General features: G+C 42.2%; 1 long non-coding RNA gene across 2 annotated transcripts in view; it reads left to right on the forward strand.

Moving 5' to 3' along the window:
* The window catches only part of LOC140684861 (uncharacterized), a 35,810-nt gene that overhangs the window by 16,508 nt on the left and 1,324 nt on the right, over positions 1-17,978 (forward strand). For both annotated transcript variants that reach the window (XR_012057759.1, XR_012057760.1), the window contains one exon: positions 16,004-16,123. This is a non-coding gene — a long non-coding RNA (uncharacterized lncRNA). The remainder of the gene's footprint in view (positions 1-16,003; positions 16,124-17,978) is intronic.

A 17,978-nucleotide genomic window follows, 5' to 3' on the forward strand; every position in this document is an offset into this window, starting at 1 on the left:
TGTACAGACACTGGCAGCAACATCCAGCAAACAGTGATATTTGCACATGAGTCTCACCCCACAATCAGATCTCCCTGAGGTACACATCGTGTTGCTCCATCTCTCTGCATTATCCACCATGTACAACCTGGTCCCTGAGCAAAGACAATCCCACAAATGGGTTTGTCTGTACTTGAGGCAGAATTGATCCACACTGTTTTACCTAACAAACCTGTGACATGTGCCACTGGGAATTTATCTCCATCTACTATATTCAGGGGCTCAGACTGGGCAGGACCTGCTCGATTGGTGGAACCTCGGCTGTTAACTAACCAGGTGGCCTTTTCTAAATGCTGCTCCCAATTTTTGAAAGATCCCCCACCCAATGCTTTCAAGGTGGTTTTTAACAGTCCATTGTACCTCTCCACTTTGCCTGCAGCTGGTGCATGGTAGGGGATGTGGTACACCCACTCAATGCCATGTTCCCTAGCCCAGGTGTTGGTAAGGCTATTCTTGAAATGAGTCCCATTGTCTGACTCAATCCTCTCAGGGGTACCATGTCTACAAAGAACCTGCTTTTCAAGGCCCAAGATGATGTTACAGGCTGTAGCATGAGACACAGGGTAGGTTTCCAACCATCCTGTGGTGGCTTTTACCATTATAAGCACGTAGTGCTTGCCTTGGCGTGTCTGGGGCAGTGTGATGTAGTCAATCTGCCAGGCCTCCCCGTACTTGTACTTGGACCACCGCCCACCATACCACAGGGGCTTCACCCGCTTGGCCTCCTTGATCACAGCACACGCTTCACAGTCATGGATCACCTGAGAAATACTGTCTATGGTTAGATCTACCCCTCATTTTCGTGCCCACTTATAGGTGGCATCTCTGCCCTGATGGCCTGAGGTATCACTGGCCCATTGTGCTCATAGCAACAGCCATTGGTTGAGGCTTACAGTCTGGTTTAGCTGCTAACTTAGGCTCACTGTCTGGTTTAGCTGTTGCCTTCGAGCCTGGGCTGTTGGCTGCAGCCTGAGTGACTGGGATAGCTGCTGATTTATCTCCCTGCCGCCCCTTCCTCTGTCTGCTGCCTTACAGTATCTAGCAGGGTGTGATAAGCATATGCCAGGGCCCAGCTTGCTGCAATGATCTTTTTCCCCTTAGACTTATGTCCTAGTTTAGAGCAAATTTGGGGAAAACCCTCTGGAAGGAGCCCCCAGAAAACAAACCCCCACGGCCCCTCCCCACCCACCTGGTTCGGGAAAAATTTTTCTCTGAGAGAAGTGGAAAAGAACCTGTTTATTCAATGAACAAAGCACTCACCAACACTAAAAAAATTAACAACACCAGATGACAACAAAACTCTTTCACCACTCTGAAGAGATGAACAAATCCAGAAAGTCTTTCCTGGGAGTGGTCGCCCGGGTCTGGACGCTGGGGGTTGCTCTCCAGACTGGGGATGGCTACTGCAGATCACAAAATGCAGGCTTCCGGTGTTCCTTGGTGTTTCCCAGATCCCAGTCCAGAGCAGGTTGGATGGTATTGAGGAAAGGAAAAGAAACAGTCCAGGGAAAGAATTGGACTGCTTAGCTAAACTAACTAGGAAGCTAAGGCAAAAGCAGAAGCAAGCAAAGCAAGCAAGCCAAGCAAGCAAGCAAGCCAGCCAGCACGAGCCTTTTCTAGACAGCAGACCATGGGGGGAGGTGAGCCAGCTGATAACAAGGCAAAACAAACCTTCACTTTCAGAGTCAGTTCTGAAAGCACAGAACATAATATCAAACATAAACAGAACACACAATTGGAGATACAAACACCATAACATCACCCTAGGACAACTTATCATAGCATTTCTCTTTCAGGTACTTTGCCACCTCAGCTGGATTCTGAATTTGTTCACATGCGAAGTCCCAGGCTATAGGGTCAGAAAATTCCTTTCAGATTTGGCCCATATGCTCCCATTTCTTTCTTGAACTCCCTCACATCTCCTGAGTTGAGAGGTACTTCCATATAACCTATTCCCAGAATTTGGGTTGGTTGTCCCTGCTGACCAGCATTGGGGTTAGGGATCATTCCCAAAGCTACTTCCCTTAATGGATATAGAGCTTGCCCTTCCCTTTCTCTTTCCCCCCTTGTTAGACTACGAGTAATGCAGTGATTTTCCTCAGGGACCGGCTCCGGGATTTCTACCTCTTGTTATCAAAATCTCCCCCTTGATCTAAATCGGGGTAGACTGCGGGTGGTGCTGGTGGGGGTGGAGGAGGAGGAGGTGTGTATGGTAGAGGGGGTGCAGTTGGAACTTCCTCAGGCTTTTTATTTTTCTTTTTCCCTCCCTGGATGCTTAAGGCAAAAAGTTTTGCTCTTGTTTCCCCCACTATCCAGAGAACAGCATACTTGTTCTCTTCCATATCAAAAGTTTCTTTAGATTTTACATAAATGTTTAATACCTGGCAAATCCAGTCCTCGAAGTTTCCAAACACTGGCCAAAATAAATTATCACTACGGATTTGTTTTCCTCCCCATACTTTTATACAATAATGTATTATTTTTGCCCTATCCTTCCCTTTTCTTGAAGGATATTCATCCCAAGATCTTACCATTAGACTTAATGGACTATCAGGTGGTATCTGGGGAAACTTTACTGGGGTCCCCCTCCCCATGGAAGCAGAGGGCTTGCTTTTCCTCTGTCCCATCTTCCAGGACACCTTCACGCACACACACACACACTCACATCCCCCTGTTCGTGGCCCAGCCCCTCTCGGGGTCTGGAAACTGAACTACTTACAGGCCCACACTTGCCTCGTCCTAAAAGGACGTCTCATACATTATGTCCTGGGATCCCAACCCCTACCGAGCAGATCCCCACTTTTATACTCGCGCTGTCCTGCGTCTTCGCCCGGGCTTCGTGCACAAAGATTACGGGGTTACCGGTATCCCTTTTGCTTAATACCAAATTTAGGTTGGTCAGTAAGGGTCTGGGAAGGAAAAGCCTGCACCAGGGCCGCTGAAAAGGCAGCGGGGCGCCTCCCTGATTAGGAATTCCCACTCGTTCACCCTTATCTGAGTCACGGCACCAAATTTGTTATGGACAAATTCACCTGGGGAGGCTAATTATAGATAAATAAATTAACAAGAATTTATTAAGCAAGCAGTATTAAGCAAAAGAACAGCGCTGGACGGCTGGGGAGTCTCTGTTCTGCCACGGCACACCTTCCCCCTTTGACTTTTTTGTTTTTATAGTCCCTTTTTTTTTTTTCTGGTTGACGTATTTTCTCTCCATGCATTCTGTGCCAGGGCAATTGGTTGCTAGGGGGTCTTTTTTTCTGCCCTTGGTGGTCATAGGAATGAAGGCTCTTTATCTTCCTTGCAGACTGTCCTTGGCCTAAAAGTTAACTTGTATATAATTAGTTACACAGTCTTCTATGCTAGTTGCATTCCCTACTCAGTTCAAATTCTTACCTCCTTTAACGCTTGTTTTGATGAACAAAGACCTTTTTATTTATTACAAGCATTATACATGTGTGCAGCATCAATAAGTGTTTTTAACTCAAGAGAATTTACCATTAAATATTTGGTGATTTAGCTCATTAAGATTCTTTGTCTTATCTTTGGTGTCATAGAGAAAAAGAGAAGACACATAGGCACTACACAAATCCCTGGATCTGGTGATTACAGAAACCTCCAAGATCATCAAGTCCAACCTAGGCCTGACCCCCACCTTCTTACCCAGCCCAGAGTACTGAGTGCCACAACCAGGCCTTCCTTGGACATCTCTAGAGACAACTTTCATGGCTAATCCATATTATTGTAAGGAGTGAGCCCATTTCTGGTTCCCACGACCTGTAAATATACTGAAGATGAATGCAGATAGAACAATGGCGTTATGTCTTAGGGAAGAGTAAGTAAAATGTGCTGTATCCAGGCTCTGCTGAGTTGTGAGAGCTGTAGCTGGTCTATAGCTGCACAAATAATTTGACCAAACAGATACCAACTCAACCAAACTAGCTTGTTAGAGAACAAGAAGTAAACAAGACCCTGGACACAATACTGATAGGCTGAATTCAATCTCAAACAAGGGGACCCCAGCCAATCCCTTTGGAGTATGAATGCATCCAAATCATTGGTCAGTGAGCTGAGCAGAGTTGGGACCCTTGTCTAATCCTGTCTATAAACCCAGGAAATTCAACCTCCCTATGAAAGGGGGTGCCTCACAATAAGATCCGTCTTTTCCTGCATGGTCTCAGTGTGTGTGTATGTCACATTCCTGTCTCCACCGTCAGCAATACTGAGCGACACAGAAAATCCCACACACAATAACACAGGCCTCCATTCAATATTCTCATATTTTCTACCCACAATTTATAGCAACTAACAAGGAAAAGGAAAAGGAAAAGGAAAAGGAAAAGGAAAAGGAAAAGGAAAAGGAAAAGGAAAAGGAAAAGGAAAAGGAAAAGGAAAAGGAAAAGGAAAAGGACCTCCCCAGATATCCTAAAAACTACATTAATACAATATTTTTATTCACAGTCATAAATGGGGGATCCTTGTCATTTTACCAACTCTTCCTGGTAATAGTCTATTTAAGCTATTAGAAGTGGTTTAACACTTTATATAAAATTTTAATTATCAAAATCTTTTTTCTTGGTAATAAAAATAATACAAGATTCATCTGTTGCTAATTTTCCCCCCAGAAATGGCATTTTTGACATGCTTTGTGTTAAGCCTCTAAAAACCACTATTTCATTATCTCATTATTGCAAAATATTATCAATTATTATCATCCCTCATACCCTTTCTTCTTTTTTATTCTAAACAATTCACACTGGTCACTGTATAAAAAGGTGGAAGAATTCTGCCAACCTGGATTTTGTGCAGAAAATTTGTTAAATTATGTATTTCAACAACAAATGCAACATAAATGATGCTATACGGTATAAACTGTCATATTTCTCTCCCCTTCTATCCCTGTATTCTACTGAAATTTCTGTTCTCTCTTTTATTCCCCACCCAATCTCACTGAGTGCATTGGACCTTTGGGATATTACCATGACTTCTGGGGAAAAATAAACTGTGCTGGCTATTTATAAAATTATTTAAATACTATATTTTGCCCTGGATTATTCAAATTGATAAAAAGAAATGTGAACAATGACACATTGTTGTTTTACAAATACTTTTAAACATAAATTTTACAAATTTTACAAGTTTACAAGTAATTAATTTTACAAATACTTTTAAACACATTATTAAAATAATAGAATTTTCAAAATGGTGAGAGAAAAAAAGGGGGAAATGCTTCAAATATTTCTGTATGCAGCTGACTCCTTTGTGGCTCTCTTAATTTTGATGTAATTACCTATTTATCTACCCTCAGGTGTTTTAATGTCTTAATTATAAGAGAAGTGCCTAGAAAGACTTACCCAGCTCTGTGGTTGCCGCCTGATAAGTGCAGGTACAAGCACCTCTAATCCATTTCAGAGCATAGCAAACCAGCTGAACTTTAAAACCCAGTCAGATGAAAAGTGGAAATCCCCTTTAACCACTGCAAATTGTTGCAAAAATAAGGCCCTAGTTAAATTCAGCAATTATGTTGGCTTACACCTGATTCTAATGAATCATTGCAAATGATGAGGCAAAGGAAATTACTTGCCAATGTCATCCCCTCTATCATTCCTACTCCATTCCAGTTCTGTTTGGGAATGTCATCCTGCTGGATGGGTGAACTAAAGAATTGGCAAAGTTTATTTTAATAGATCTCATGCCAGATCCCCTGGCAGCTGGGAGAAGTCAGACACTCGCAAAGCAAAATGGGAATTTTCATATTTTCACATGTTCAGTTATAAACAGAGACTCAAATTTTAAACTGTATGTATTTAGTTTATGTATTATTTTCACTGTACTTTTTTTTATGAAAGGCACTCCTGAATGATTTTTATGCTGTCTCACAGTCCTCTTCAACATCATCTTGTTATTTTTGGCAATTCGACATATTTTATTTATTTTAACCTCCAGCACTCTTCTTTTTATTGTCGACCTTTAAACTACTTTATCAGATGATTTTACACTTGGCTGACTTTAATCTTCCAACTTCACCTTTGGTCCAGATATTTTACATGTTATAGATGTCTCTTTCCAACACTTTATTTTTCATCTCCATTGGATCAATTTTTTTTGTCATAGTATATTCACTGCTAGATGAAAGACCTTCATCTATGTTTCAACACTTTCCATTTCTTTCCTGTGTCTTCCTTACACTGATTTTTCTCAGCTTCTCCTAAGAGAAAATCGGCTATACTCCATCAGCCTTTTTTTCTATTTTGTGTCCTCTGAATCCAAATGCAAAATTAGCATGGTAATTAAATTTTGAACTTTATTTTCATTGTTAATAAAATATGGAGAGCAGCATTTTGAATTTATTTATTCCTAAATTAAAGAGACAAAGTATAATAAATCTTCATTCTTGTGTAGCAAAATACTTGTATTAATGATCAACACAAAAATATTGCTAGAATTAAAGATGGAACGAACCATATCTGCATTTGTGATTCGCAGAGTCCTGACAATCACTAACAGGTAGGTAAAAGACTAAATAAAACATCTGGAAGACAATTTTGAAAAAAGTTTCTGGAAGTTTGGACAAGCAATTTGGAAGGCTAGTTTGAATTTCTTTCATTTTAAAGCCTTCTGGGTCAACCACATACTAACCAAAACACAAGATATTTTAAAAGTTGTGTTTTAAGAGCCCAGATTAATTTCTGAACTAATTTTGCTCCCCGTGTTAAAATCCTTGTCTCCACAAGTCGAGATTTCTCCTTTAATCACAGAGCCCCAGGGTGGGTGAGGCTGGAGGGGCCCACAGGGGCTGCTCTGGTGCCACCTCCCTGCTCCAGCAGGGCCATCCCAGAGCACAGGGCCCAGCAGTGTCCGTGTGGCTCTGCAATGTCCCCAGGGAGGAGACTCCACAGCCTCTCTGCTCCATCTGCTCAGGGCTGGCACTGCCCAGGGCAGGAGTTCTGCCTCCTGGGCAGGGGCAGCTCCTGGGCTCAGCCCTGCCCGTGGCTCTGGGGCCATCGCTGGGCCTGGAGCAGAGCCTGGGCTGCTCTGCCCTCCTGCACACAGGGACAGCCAGGCCTGAGGGCCTCTCTCAGCTGGGGCTCCTCTCCAGGCTGAGCAGCCCCAGCTCCCTCAGCTTTTCCTGGACACCCAGATGCTCCAGGAGCTCCTGTTCCATCTGTGCTGAGGATCCAGAGCTGGACACAGCACCCAGAGGTGCCTCCAGGGCTGGGCACAGGGGCAGCATCACTCCTGACCTGCTGCCAAGGCTCTTCCCCATGCCCCAGGGCAGCCTTGGCCTCCTTGGCCCCAGGACACTCTGCTGGCTCAGGGACAGCACTGTGTCCCCCAGCACCCTCAGGACACTCTGCTGGCTCAGGGACAGCTCCGTGTCCCCCAGCACCCCCAGGACACTCTGCTGGCTCAGGGACAGCTCTGTGTCCCCCAGCACCCCCAGGACACTCTGCTGGCTCAGGGACAGCTCTGTGTCCCCCAGCACCCTCAGGACACTCTGCTGGCTCGGGGACAGCTCTGTGTCCCCCAGCACCCCCAGGACACTCTGCTGGCTCAGGGACAGCTCTGTGTCCCCCAGCACCCTCAGGACACTCTGCTGGCTCAGGGACAGCTCTGTGTCCCCCAGCACCCCCAGGACACTCTGCTGGCTCAGGGACAGCTCTGTGTCCCTCAGCACCCCCAGGACACTGTGCTGGCTCAGGGACAGCTCTGTGTCCCCCAGCACCCTCAGGACACTCTGCTGGCTCAGGGACAGCTCTGTGTCCCCCAGCACCCCCAGGACACTCTGCTGGCTCAGGGACAGCTCTGTGTCCCCCAGCACCCTCAGGACACTCTGCTGGCTCAGGGACAGCTCTGTGTCCCCCAGCATCCTCAGGACACTCTGCTGGCTCAGGGACAGCTCCATGTCCCCCAGCACCCCCAGCTCCTTCCCTGCAGAGCTGCTCCAGTAGGTCCCCCCAGCCTGTGCTGGTGCTGGGCTTGTTCCTGCCAAGGAGCAGAACTTGCATTTGCCTTGGTTGATCTTCAGATGTTTTTTCCCTGCCCAAGTCTCCCAGCTATTGGGGCCCCTCTGACTGGGGATTTGGCCACTCCCAGTTCTATATCTTGGAATGGACTGGGAGTAATGGAACTCAGAACAGTGTTTTTTTCCAGTGACTCTTGATAACTAAGATAGAAACAGAAGCTACTGAAGCCGAGTGCAGGTACATGGAACAAAAATTAAATAAAATAAAGAATCAGCTGAAATAGGTGTTGGACAGCAAATGAGGACCAGGAGGAAAACTGAACATGAAATATTAAAAGACAACATCTAAGAGAGTGTGCACAAATTGTCCAGTGCACAGGAATTTTTAGAAAGTTCACTGCAGCCCTGTTACAGCCCATCAGTTTTTTCTCAGCTCTATTCTACTACTGGGGGTGAATAGAAAAAAAATCTCGTGGGCAGGACTTGATGACAACATGAACCAACCCATCCACCTCCATCCAGTCTAGACACACCAACAACTAAAATGAGGAGAACACATTTTTCATCAGAATGATGTAAAAAATACAAAAGAACATATTGGAAGGACATTTTTCAAAGAATAAATCATTCTGCCTTCCAACAGATATTGAAGGTGACAACATGGTTAACAGACTGTAAGTTGCAAATCTTGATTGATTTTTTCCTAGTGTTCCCCTAGTTAGAGACAATTCTTTTCGTTTTCTGGAATTGTGATAATGTGGCAACAGTATAAAGCTTTTCTGGTGATAATACTGATGATATGGGAGCAAGTGACATGGAACCACACAGCAAAATTAGAGCTAGGGAAAAAAAATCAAGATGCTTCCTAGAGGATGCCTTAAGATTTTTGTTTTATAATATTTCCACTTTTTGTTAATTTTTAGCCATCACTGAGAATTCACCAATGCCAGTGGAAGCATGATCTGTAGAGAAATTCAGATGCACCTTCAGTAAGATCTCAGGAGTATTATTCAATTCTGAACCCACAGATGTATTAAAAAGTTAAGCCATGTTGAAGAGAAGATACCTTCTACATTAAAGTATAAAGGTTATACATTTCCTTTTATCAACATATTATCAGCACCATGTTATCACCATATTATTCAGTCACCCAGTTTGACTTGATCCTTCAGGAAATCTTACGATTCTGTGAGGTTTCCTTTAGTCTAAGGAATTTTCTGTTATCAACAACATTCACCAAGCTATCCACCAAATCAATAATAAATACACTGCAGAATGTCAGGCCTGATGTTGTTACCCAGGGCAGTCACTACTAACTGCTTTCCACTCTCAGAAAATTTATCTGCAGTTTCCAGGAAAGTTTGTCTTTTCCAGCAAGTCACCTGTCTGCTATGTCATACTGAGATAACTCAATGTAAGTCACATAATTACACCATGTAACTTTATATCATTTGACATGGCTGAGGCAACCTAACATAAAATATCACAGTATAAAGCAACAGCCGGAAAATTTAAACATTGCTTTCCATTCCCCCCCCCCCCCCCCCCCCGCCAACCCAAAGGGATAGGAGGAAAAAACCCAAAACAAAACAAAACCATAATATTTATTTATTCAACCCTAGCCTTTGAAGGAAAAAGAAAAAGAAAGAAAAGTATAGTTTGTCTAAAGTATTGATTTTTATATATGTAACTAACACTGAACTGACAGTGCCTTCAATAAAACCTGAAGCTTCTTGGGAAATGAGCTGTTGTCATGATCAGAGCCAGACCTCAGCAAACTGTCAGGGCTGTATTTTAAAAGAGTAGATGTGCACTGCTACATTATATTGAACTTGTATATGTGCTGCTTTACCTCTATACAAGGCATTCTGTATGTCCAATTCCCTGTGCCATTAATTTCGTGGGAAATGAGTTGAAATAGATTACACTGCTAAAGCAACAGATATTTTGGTAGCTTCAATTACTTCTATCACTATAAAATTAGTAATTGCATTCTAATGCAACAAATGCCACATTGTAATTCTCTTTATTTTCCTGTCTAAAAAGAGAATGTAACTACAAGGTTGATTTTTAAATAATATGGCTCATCCACAGTTTTCCTTCCTACAATCTCTTTGGTTTGAAAAACGGCAATTTTATCCTTGTGCTGAGCTTTCAGAAGATCAAAAAAGAAAAAAAAATTTTTTTCAAAGCAATTAATTCAGCATACAGAGGAGAAGCTAATTTAGTGGAGACTGTGACTTCAGAGAAACATGATTTAGAAGGGAAGTTGAGATTGATATGAGCTGAAACAATGAAATGTGACTACAAAGAGAGATTATAATAACAATAACCACACTCAGCTGATGGTGAGGCAGGAGCTGACATGGACATTCCCACCTGGATAGCTGGCTAATGGCATTGACTGCTGGAGTTAAATGCCAAGGCACACTGATACGGGTGATCAGAACTGACAGGGAGCACCAACAGCAGCAGGAGATTCGAGACAAAGTACATTTATAATAAATACACAGTTATTATATGGAGTTAAGGATACTAGGGAAAAGGGACTAAGAAAAGGTTCCAGAGCTGAAAGCTCTGTCTGAAACTGAAGACCACAGACTGGCTTGTTTGGGTTAGGACTTTCTGTTGGTTACAGCAATACAAATAGATATATGCTTGGATTGAAAAGAAATGCTGTTCCTTCTTCTATATCTCAATCTTTGGTTCCATAAAGGACATGCTAAAATATTATTAGATCTCTTCAGCAATATTTTTCTTGAATATATACACAGGGAATGAAAGATGGAAAAGTAGAATCAAAGGCCTGAGAAAGCCTTTGGAGCTTAAATAGGGATTTCACACTGGCACTTACAGGAAAGATACTTCACCATCTATTTAAGTATATTCAGCCTCAGGAAGAGATGGCTGAGAGAGGCCCTCAGGCCTGGCTGTCCCTGTGTGCAGGAGGGCAGAGCAGCCCAGGCTCTGCTCCAGGCCCAGCGATGGCCCCAGAGCCACGGGCAGGGCTGAGCCCAGGAGCTGCCCCTGCCCAGGAGGCAGAACTCCTGCCCTGGGCAGTGCCAGCCCTGAGCAGATGGAGCAGAGAGGCTGTGGAGTCTCCTCCCTGGGGACATTGCAGAGCCACATGGACACTGCTGGGCCCTGTGCTCTGGGATGGCCCTGCTGGAGCAGGGAGGTGGCACCAGAGGAGGCATTTCCAGCCTGACCCATTCTGGGATCAATGTGCAGTCTGCACCAATTTTGGATACCGAATGGATACCGAGAAGGCAACATGACAGGATCAGAAAATCATTCTGCATGGAGAGGAACAAAATATGGTGGTATTCTGTAAGAGGGTGGATAATAACAATGAACAAAGCTCCAGCAAAACAGGACCATCAGCTACTGGCATGCAGGTGCACAGTGACCTGGACTGAGCATAGATGAAATCTGTAATCTTGATTTTTATCCAGTGTCTGGGGCAAAAAAGCAAGTTTAAAAACTGGATCTTGAATGCAAGGACACTATTTTTTTATTTTTCTCTGGGGAAACAGGTGTTTCCCCTTGAGAAGTGTGAGGAAGCAGAGATTTTGAGTTGGCATAGAAAGACAGTCAGTCACAGCCAATACCTTTTTTTGTACTCTTTGACAGCCAAGATGTGCATCTGAACAAGATTTGTATTCCAAGGAAAACGGATTTTTGGATTTGACTGCTCCTGGATGTACTGGGATATGCGGAAATGAAGTCGCTCTGAACAACAGCTCAGATAATTGTGGAGTTGTGTTTGCACTGTATATCCCCTCATGGTTTGTCCCTCCATATCCCCTCTTTGTATCCCTTTGGTTGATCCCAGCTTTCCCATCAGTATCTGTATGTCCATCAAACCCCAACCCATCCCCCTGTCTCCTCCCAGGTGAGGTATCCATCACCTTGTGACCCTTCCCCTTTGTCCAGATCCTTCTCCCAGGGTCACCAGGTAACTGGACCCTGGCTTGGGCCCCTCCCCCACCCCCTCCTCAATGGTCACTCTGAGGCCTTGCCCCCAGAGAGACACTCCATGTCCTTCCCCCTTTGGCTGCTCGGGTTTCCCCGCCCCCCCTATATCTGGCTGCTCCAGGTGGGGTCTCTCTCTCTTGCGCTGGATGTCCTTCGGGTTTGGATGTGGCCTGGGACCTCTCTCCAGGCCCTCTTTAAACTTTGGAACTAATCCAGAGGAGAAGCACCTCTTTCCTTTGCTTGTGAGACGAGCTCAACTTTGGACTCACAAGGGAGCTTCTCAAAGCCCCCCAGGATCCAACGAGAAGCTCCCTTTCTCTGCCCGACTCACCCCACTGCCCAGCTGGCTGGGTTCCATCTGGGACTTATCCCCATGGATTTGAGGGTGAGACGCAGCAGATAATAGTGAATTACTTGTTTCAGCATCTACTTGATGCTCAGGACAATAGCTGTAATTGCTAATTTCTGTTGTTCCAGACACTAAATGGCTAAGCTGTCAATCCATAGAATCCCTGAATGGCTTGTAAAGGTGTCACTGGATTTCTGAGACGAGAGAGGACATTATTTATATTTAGAGTTGAGGTTGAGCTACCCCCCAGCCTAGACCTCAGATAATGGGCCTTGGAGAGGCCTTTGAAATATCTGATGCACTAAGGAATTAGTCGTGGTGCAGTTAGAAATTATGTTAAGGCATGACCACAAAGTAATGAGCTGTCTGAGTGTGAATATGTGTGGGTCTGCAGTTGAAGCTCTAGCCACTTAAGGGAAAGGCAAACAATGTTTGCTGACCAATGATAGTGTGCTAACAATTTATAAACTATATTGAAGTGTATATAAACTGCCATCTTATAAACAATAAAGGGAGAATGTAGCATTAACCATATTGGCTTGATCTGTACTTGTCCAGTGCAGTTTCCCTTATGTTATAAGAAGTCCCTAGCTTCTTAAAGGCTCTCAAGGACCACCTTGTTCCACCCCCCCTGCCATGCATACTTTCCACCGTCCCAGGCTGCTCCAAGCCCCATGTCCAGCCTGGCCTGGGACACTGCCAGGGATCCAGGAGCAGCCACAGCTGCTCTGGGCACCTGTGCCAGGGCTGCCCACCCTGCCAGGGAACAATTCCTAATTCCCAGTATCTCATCCATCCCTGCCCTCTGGCAGTGGGAACCATTCTTTGTGTCCTGTCCCTCCATCCCTTGTCAATTGTCTCTCTCCATCTTTCCTGCAGCTCCTTCAGGCCCTGCAAGGCCACCCTGAGCTCACCCCAAAGCTTCTCCCCTCCAGGTGAACAATCCCAGCTCTCCCAGCCTTTCCTCCCAGCAGAGCTGCTCCATCCCTCTGCTCATCCTGGAGCCTCCTCGGGGCTCTCTGCAGCAGCTCCAGGTCCTGGCTGTGTTGGACCCAGGGCTGGGGGAGCTCAGCAGGTGGGGTTTCACTTGAGGGGGCAGAGGGGCAGAATCCTCTCCTCATTCTACTTAAGTTTTATCAGACACCTGTGGAAGCAGCTCCAGCACTTTTTCCCAGTGAGAAAGCCATACATTTACAAGGTCCCAGAGAATGCCTGGGTAGCAGCTGCAAAGGTGGAATGTGGTAAGCTATATCCCCTACAATGTGGGACTAACTAAAGAAAAAATCATTATTGGGTGCACAGCTGTGAGAGACTCTTGTCATATGCAGCAGGGACCAAAGTCATTCAAGCTTGGAGTGTTCAGTTAGACTCAGTCTGAGGTCTAGTGTGGCTGAGCAGTAGGGAAAGGAACTTGCTGCAGGAAGTGTCAGTGCATTTTGGGCATTACCTGCATTTTCATCTGCATGGCTACACATTATGATTATCACATACCAGATTCTATACCAGGTTAGAGGGACTTTTTTTCAAATGCCAAAAATGTTTTAGCAGGAAGAGTGAGAGGTGTTGTAAATGCTAATAAATATTTCAGCAGAGTAGACACCTGGAGGCAGGGTTGAGAAAATAAAATTATTTAGGTTGTTTTCTCACTGTTTAATAAAATAAGGTGAAAGAAATGCAGAGTTCTATTTCCTTGAATCTTTCTGCAAGTCTAAATTCAAAATTACTTATTTACTATGAAACAAATACATAGCAAAGAATTTTTCAAGGGGAAAAAAAAGGAAAACGTGTCATTATAATGCATTTTAAAGCAGAATATCTGTGATAGGGCTCATTTTCAGAAGATAAAATGGTCTTCATTAATTCACAAAACATTATATATCCCATTCTCACTTAATAAATGTTAAATTAAAAATAAGTAGTTTGTGTTCATAGCTATAATCCATTTTTGAATTATTTTCCATGGAAGCTGTTACACTTTGCAAAAAGAAAGAAAAATTGAAACATTTTTAACAACCACAGGTGTAAATTTGTGTTTCCTCATTAATAGAGGGCAGTTGTAGTTAGAAAGAACTACTGAAAATAAAATTCTAGAGTTAAGACCTTTTCCAGTCTTTCTTTGTTAATTTCTTGTTAATAATCCAAAACTGTTGCACAGTCAGTGCTCAGTCCCTTGGATGGAGGTAATAAGCAAAGCAGGTTCACAGCTGATCCTCACCTCTTCCTCGGAAAATATGTTTTTTATTTGTTTTTGAAATAATACCTTTCATGTAAAATGATTTCTCTCATGGAGGATCAACCATTAATGTCAAGTGCATGCAAGTTTATTGTGGCAAGGTTTTCAAAACTCTGTGATAGGTAGCAAAGCTTTAAGGGGCTACAGTGATGTCTTGTCTGTACAATATGTTTGCTTGAGTTCTGACAGAAGGAGTCTACAAATGTGTGCTGCAGCTTTATTTCTCCAAAAGGTGGGTTTTCCTTTTTTTTTTTTTTTTTTCCTGAATACAGAAACTCTCTTTGTCATTAAAAATGTAAAGGCCCTTCTGGTTTTGTCAGTTGAGCAAGAAAATGAAAGGAAATTCTTTTGTGGCAACGCGGTGTAGTAAAGAGTCTTTCAGTTAAGGAACTGCCAAAATACATGAGATTAAAGCAGATGCATCTTGACACAACTTGTCATTAAAAATATATGTGGACAATAGGAGAACATGTCAAAACCTGAACATATTTGATACATGCAGCTTAGTTTAAAAGTCCCAGAACACTTGTCAAATATTCATCCTTCTTTTGATTCAAATGGAAAGATTTTCCTATTGTTAAAAAAAAAATAATGGGAGAGACTAAAACTTGTTTTTAGAAAAATACTTCAGGAACTTAATATTTGAGTAATTATGGTGCAATAAGGAAAGGATAGGGGACCCAAAAGGAGCTGTGCCAAGTGCCAATAAGGTCCCTGTTACTGGAGGGTTGGAGAGATCTCCCATTTCTAAATTATGTTGAGCTCAATCTGGCACAGATCAAACCTAAATGTTTCTCTTAGTTAAAAAACACAGAATAATGAAAAGAAAATTTACCCTAAAAAGTGAAAAGAAATGGAAATCACCAAAATTTCAAGAGGCAGAAGACAATGAATTACCTGGGGTCCAGAAATGCTCTGGGTCACACTGCAAGTCTGTTAGGCACAATCAGGACTGGGAAGTAGTAACTGAGATTGCGATAACTGAAAATGCCCAATTTGCCACAGCTCAGCAACTGGATTTTCCGCTAAGAAGACAGGAAGATGCCTAGGAAAATACAGTATCTCTGAATAGTACACTGAGGCATTTCATGCTCTGCAAATCCTTATTTTACAGTATAAATTTCGGGTTAAATAACATTACTTATATTGTGATACCCTACTTTTATACCAAGAAGAGGGTTCATAAACCAGTATTGTTTCTGGATTCAAATGTCCTAAAACTAGCCAGACTAATTTTTTTTTTTAGTGGACTTGTTGATATCTGGTTTTTGAGATCTCCTCATGGATGTCATTGCAGGGGCTATAACATACAGATGCTCCTCTCAACAGTGGCTATTTTAAACATACCATATTTATTTATTTTAAATAAAACTACTCCCTGAGTGCATTCAAAGTCAAACTAAATACCTCACTGACTACAATACTTTTTATTGCCTTTTAGTTCAAGAAAGGGAGTAGAATTCATGAAGCAGTCAGAGAGAGAATTTCTTCATTTCATCACAAGCAGGAACATCACAGCTCTAAGACATCAGAAAACTACTGGAAATAATTGAAATTCAAGGTAACAAGAGGAAAAATCCCATCTTTATAATGATACAATTATCCTCTTTTAGTGGAGAACTCACAGTCAGTACAGGATATACAAGAAAAAATTTTAATAGGAGTTTGGATTTTCCTAATGGTGTTCTGTATTTGCTAACATAAGATAAACATGATTATCATACAGTGTAACTTTTGTTATCCAGCATTATCTAATTAGTGACTCATTTGTAATGTAAATAAGTATTATTAGTTTTAAATATGGAAGATTTACATAGCTAATGAAATGACTGTGAAAACATTGTCTTAGGGCAGTTAGCAGCTATGTAACATCTAGCAAAACTGTGAACATGAAATATTTATTCTTTCACAGCAGAAAGAATAACCAACTTCTTATGAATATAAAATAATAAAGCAAATAGTGAATAACATTTATAATCAATAATCATTCTAGGATTAATTTGTGTAAAACTGCCCTTTTCACCTTCTATTTCCAATACATTTTGAACTTAGTGGATTAAGTTCACTCCATCACAATAACCAACATCACAATATTTGACAAAAGGCAGAATTCACTAAAATGTATGGCAAACAATCAAAGATTTTTTATAAGGAAGCAGCTTATGTGAAGGAGCAGAAGATGTAAAATAACTAAGTCCTTGCCATAAGCTTAATGCTCCTTATAATAACACAGAAAACCTCCAAGGAGAGGAAACACTCTTTACTTCACCAGGGTGCAGAAGAGATGGTGAAGAAAATATTTCCCCAATATTTTGAAGATGTAATGACTAAACATCAGCATCATCACTCACCTTTCTACTGTCTTAAATTCTTTTTTTCCCTCCAGTCTATCTCCATTTTTTGGATTAAAATTGTCTACATCCTTCAGAGCTATTTATGGTGTGTTGAATTTCCATCAATCTGATTAAGCAGAGCAACACAGAAAAGTAGCTCTTACACCTGAGAAAATGTTCAGGGTGAGCTGACTTGGTGAGTGTCCTCAGACCTGAGATACTCAAGGTGTGTTGTGTCGTCAGTACTCATAGTGTTAACTGACCTTCAGAAAAATTACACTGATCAACATGGCCAAAATCCTGTGGAATTTTGATTTTAATTAATTACCAGAAGAGAATACTCTGAGTAATTTAGTCTCAGTGCAAGGCTTTTATGGTTTGTTGGAGTAGCAACAATTTTTACATTCAAAATATATTTTACATACAAAATAAGATTTGACAGCAATAGACAAACTCTCCTATTTTCCTGTTTATTTTTATGCATGGATTTCTTTGCAATGCCACATGCCAGGTCCTGTTCACAAAGATGGGACATACTCAAATATCTTGGCTTATTAATTGCAATCTTGCATTGATTTGAATGCAGCATTCTTATCTCTTAATTATACTTTTTCCTGATTTTCTCCATTTCTACTATATATGAACTGAAACACTTAAAATATTTCTCTATGTACAAAGCTAGTTTCAAGTATTCTTATTTTTTACGAACAGTTCTAGCTTCACAGGTTCTGAGCTAATATGGAAGGGGTTTGTATAAAGAAAGTCTAAGAAAACCTCACAAAGCTCATAGGAACCTTTTTTTTATTTTTTGCAATGATCTAATCAGTGATATTCAGCTGCCAAACTTTAATTAATTAAATGAAATTTGGGCGCTCAGCAGTTGGGAGAATCTGAACTACTATGCTGCTTCTCCCTTATCTTTTGAGTTCAAGATAAACACCATCCATTTTCTCTGAGGCAGGCTGCAAGGCATAGTTTGTTCCTATCTCCAAAGTATCTTGAATTCATTAGGTGGGAAGAGGTACAGAAGTACAATTGGAATGCCCATAGTACCCTGAGGTGGGAGGGAGCAGTGCCAGTCTG

This window comes from Taeniopygia guttata, chromosome 11 (genome assembly GCF_048771995.1).
Source record: "Taeniopygia guttata chromosome 11, bTaeGut7.mat, whole genome shotgun sequence".
NCBI classification, from domain to species: Eukaryota; Metazoa; Chordata; class Aves; order Passeriformes; family Estrildidae; genus Taeniopygia; species Taeniopygia guttata.